The sequence below is a fragment of the Equus quagga genome, unplaced genomic scaffold, assembly GCF_021613505.1.
Source record: "Equus quagga isolate Etosha38 unplaced genomic scaffold, UCLA_HA_Equagga_1.0 932_RagTag, whole genome shotgun sequence".
NCBI classification, from domain to species: domain Eukaryota; kingdom Metazoa; phylum Chordata; class Mammalia; order Perissodactyla; family Equidae; genus Equus; species Equus quagga.
This window is the reverse complement of record NW_025803934.1, coordinates 1-4042: the sequence shown is the minus strand read 5'-3', so window position 1 is coordinate 4042 and position 4042 is coordinate 1. Positions and strand designations below refer to the sequence as shown.

General features: G+C 67.7%; 1 long non-coding RNA gene and 1 other non-coding gene across 3 annotated transcripts; both read left to right on the top strand.

Moving 5' to 3' along the window:
* The first annotated feature begins 1337 nt into the window (after positions 1 to 1337).
* On the top strand, positions 1338 to 3305 carry LOC124234584 (uncharacterized). 2 transcript variants are annotated; one of them, XR_006887357.1, is made up of 4 exons: positions 1338 to 1394; positions 1526 to 1660; positions 2739 to 2935; positions 3237 to 3305. It is a non-coding gene; the product is annotated as an uncharacterized LOC124234584 (long non-coding RNA). The 2 variants fall into 2 exon arrangements; XR_006887356.1 differs by lacking the exon at positions 3237 to 3305 and having other exon boundaries at positions 2739 to 2964.
* LOC124234585 (small nucleolar RNA SNORD116) lies at positions 1888 to 1980 on the top strand. Its single transcript, XR_006887358.1, has one exon. It is a non-coding gene; the product is annotated as a small nucleolar RNA SNORD116 (small nucleolar RNA).
* Positions 3306 to 4042: the final 737 nt, after the last annotated feature.

Genomic DNA, 4042 nt, shown 5'->3' with positions numbered 1-4042 from the left:
TGCCGGGGAAGGCTGGAGGCTTGAAGGCCCGGGGGTGTGCACTGTGGTCGGTGACCTTTGTGGCAGATGGCGGGCCTTGTTCCAGAGCGGTGGCGCTCGCCGGTTCTGTCCACGGTTCCTTGAAGAGGGGCCCGGCACGTGACTGCCGGCCGGCCGGCCGCCGCTGCTCATCGATTGCTCGGGCGACCGTGGCCTTGGATCCTCCGCCGTCTCAGGCGCGGGGTCTCCGAGGAGAAAGCGTTCCTCCAGCAGGGTCCGATTTTCCTGGCGCGGTTCGCCTCATGCCTCGTCGCAGGGCTTTAGGTTTCTTCGTGGAAGCCTGTGGGCCTGGCAGAGACGGTGGGGGCCGTGACCCGAGCTGCCCTGCCGCGCACAGACGTCCGCCTTGGAAAACGTCCGCCTCTCCATGGGTGGCGGGGGCGGGGTGTGTGTGCTCGTTCCGTGCCTTCTCTTGCCTTCCTGGACAGAGCCATCCTTGGGGCCGTGTGAGGTCGTTTGTGGTGTTACAGGTGCCGAGGGAGGGTCCAGACGTTGAACGTGACGGGTCGAGTCCCGTGCGCACAGTCGAGATTCCCTCGTGGCCGTCCTCCCCTGGGCTCCCTGGCCGCCACGTGTGTGTAGGGTTTGAGGTACTGCTTGGGGGACTTGCCTCGCAGGCCTGAGGTGGGCAAGGCAGCGCGTGGGTGGGAAGGAGTCCTGGAAGGCCGGGGTCCAGAAAGCGGGCCAGCTGTGGAAACGCCAGGTCCCTGGTCGCGAGTGGGCTCCAGGTTCGGTCGGGACTTAGCGTGGGTCGTGGTGGCCCCAGACCACCTCTTCCTGGCACTTCCCCGGCCGCTGGCACCGCTGAGGGCGTGGGTGTAGCCTCAGTCAGCAGGCAGAGGCGCCTGGCCCCCGGTCCCCCGGTGGCGTGGCCACTGGAGATCAGGAGGGGCTGCTGCTTCTGCCCTCTAGCCCGTGTCCCAGCGGCGCCAGCCTTCGAGTGGTGTAGGTGCTTTACGTGGTTCAGGTCCAGCAGTGGTCGGCGTGTTTCCGTCGGGCGCGGTTCGCGTGGCACGGCGTGCGGGGACACCGGGCGCCCACGGTCAGGCGGAGGGTGAACCTGCTGGAGTCTCGTGTTCCGGTGTTCAGAGGCAGGGGCTGTGAGAGAGGGAGCCTGTGGCCTATTTCAGCAGGCCGAAAGGGCAGAGGTGAGCCGCCGGGCGAGTCGAGGTCAAAGCCGCCAGCGCGAGCTCTTGGTCTCGCGGCAGGGCCTGAGGCCAGGGATGTGTGCGGAAGACGTGCTGCTTCAGGGGCTCGGGCCCCGCGCACCCGAAGACACGCACACGCGCCCGCCTGTGCGCCTTCCCGCGCTTGTGCTGTCACACACGCCTTCTTGTCACACCTGCGGGGAAGAGGTAGAGGCCAAGAAGATGCAAGGCTTGCCCCGGGGCGGGGAGTCGGGGTGGAACCCTTGGCCTGGCTCTGGTTACCTGAGAGCCTGGCTGGGTCGCTGAGGCGTGCGCGTGCGATTGCTCTGCACTTCCAGGTGGGATCTCCGAGCAAAGCTTGCCGTCGCCCAAGAAGAGAAGACCTGCCTGTCGCTTGTGGAGCGGAGACGCGAGGGAATCCCGCAAGAAGCGTGGCTTCGGGTGCGCCCCGTGCCCGTGGGTCGCTGAGGCTGGTAAGGATCCCCCTGCACCCAGTTCGTGCCGTTGGCCCTGGGAGTCCCAGACCGCGCTGAGAGGCTTCTAGCCCGCGGGTCCCCGGGGGCGTGCGGAGCTGGCGCTCTGAGGGTGGGTCGACAGTTGCCCTTGCTCAGGGGCTTGGCTCGGGATTCTCCGGGCCGCTGGCCGACCCTGAGGTGATGGGCTCACCCGCCGAGCCCCGCCAGCTGCCCCGAAGGTGCTCAGATCGATGATGACTCCCTCAAATGCATTCCTTGGAAATCTGAACAAAATGAGTGAGAACTCACTACCGTCGTTCTCGCCGAGACTGAGGTCCAGCACCTGGTCTTCTCCGGGGGTGAGAGGAGTGAGGGACAGCTTCTGGTTGATGACACTCGCGCAGAGCCCGCCCAGGGCCTCCGCATGTGGGCGTCTGCCGTGTTTGCACCGGTAGCGTGACCGCATGAGCTGGGCGGTTGCGACTCGGAGGGACTTGCTTGCATGGCCGGCCTCTGCTGGCGCGGCGCCCGGGTCGCATGGGCGTCTTTAGAGTCGGAGAGTGTGGCGTTGGCATGGGCCCGGCCCGTGGTTGGCGCTGAGTACGCGCTGGCCCGGTTCTGGCCTGAGCCGTTGCCCCGGGGGGCGTGGCGGGGGGCGTGGCGGGTGGTGTGGCGGTCCGTGTCTGGAGGCCGAACAGCCGAGTCTTCCCTGGGTTCCGTTCGGAGCCTCGGTTTGGGCCGGGCAAGCCGCAGCGCCTGTGGTTGCCTTCTGGCTTGGTGAGGAGGTGTGATGGGCCCGTGGTTTTGGCGGCGGGGGCAGCGGCCCTAGGCCGCAGCGCTGCAGCTGGCAGCTCCTGTGTGTCACCTGCTCACCCGGGCCACACACAGCTGGCCAAAGGTGGCCCTGGCGCTGACGTCCAGGCAGTGTGGTGGCTGACAGGGCGGGCAGGAAGGAAAGGGCGCGGAGGGGAGCGGCCGTAGTGCGGTTCCACGGGCTTGCACAGGACGTATCCTCTTGTTGGGTTGCGACCGCCGTCGCGGTCTTGCCAGGGGTGGCGTTGGGTCCCAAGGGGGGCTGCCGGTTGTTGCCTGCCAGGGAAGGCTCGGCTGCGGTAGATGACCTGTGCGGTAGACGGCGTCGCGCCCCCGGGAGGTTCGGCCCCCAGTGTTTGTCGTCCTAGCGCCTTGAAGAGACCCACAGGCCCGCGACTGGCCACCGGCCCCGTCTGCTCCGGATTGCTGAGGCGGACAATCTCTTTGACCCTGCGCCCCCTCGGGTCCGGCGCTTGCCAGGTGAAGGCGTTGCTGCAGGAAGGTTCGCTCTTCCTGGCCCGGGGGGGCGGGGGGGCTCCTGTGGTCCCGGGCGTGCCGGGGAACGGGGCCAGGTGGCGGTGTGGGGCGTCGGTGGGCGGGGGGGTGGGGCGTGCGCGAGGGGTGGTTAAGAGCGGTGTGCGGAAGCCTGCGGGCGTGGCAGCGACCCGAGGGTGCTGCGATCCTGGGCGCCCTGCCCCGGACGCACGTCCAGCGTGGAGGAGGAGCACGTCTCCTTGTGTGGGAGCGGTGTCCTAGTTTCATTCTTTGCCTTGTCTTCCAGGAGGAGGAAGCGTTTGTGCTCTGTGAGGTCGTCTGTGGTGTTCTGGGGCCGAAGGAGGGGGTCATAGGTTGAGTGCGATGCGGTTGACTTAGGCAAAGTCCTAATTCCTTGACGGCTGTCGTCCGGGAGGCTCCCTGCCCGCCTGGCGCGCGAGGTGTTGGAGGCTACACCTTGGGGGACTTGCTGTGCAGGCGTGAGGGGGCTTGCCCTTTGGAGCAGGGAGCCGCGGGGTTGAACGTTTCCTCGAAGGCCAGCGCCCCGCAACCCGCAGGCGGTGGACATGCCGCGTCGCTGCGTGGGAATTGGCTGTGGTCTGAGACGGGTCTTGCCCCGGGTCTCGGTGGCTGTGACCAGCCGTTGCAGCGGGGTTCCCTGCTGGCCCGCCCAGGGCGTCTTGGCTTAGATAGCCCAGACCGGAGTGCGGCCTGAAGGCGTCGGGCCCCTGGAGGTTCAGACGGGCTGCTTCTGTTGCGCCGCCCGTGGGCGAGTGGTGCCGGCTCTCGTGTCAGCCCTGTTGTCCTGGCGGTAGCCAGGTAGCCTTACCATCAAGTGCCGTTCCCCCCCGGCCCAGCTCGCGGGGACACGCTGGCCACGTGGACCTCACATCCACGGTCAGGGTGAGGGTGTAGGTGGATTGTCCGTGTCCTTTGCTCAGAAGGAGTGGCGCTCAGAGAGGGAGTCCGGGCCCGATTGCAGCAGCCTCTAGCGGTGCGAGTTGGCGTCCTTCCTTGGGAAGTCACCGGGCTTCCGCGTGGGGTGGCAGGGCACGAGGTCAGGCATCTGTGAGGACGGCGTGCTTTCCCGGG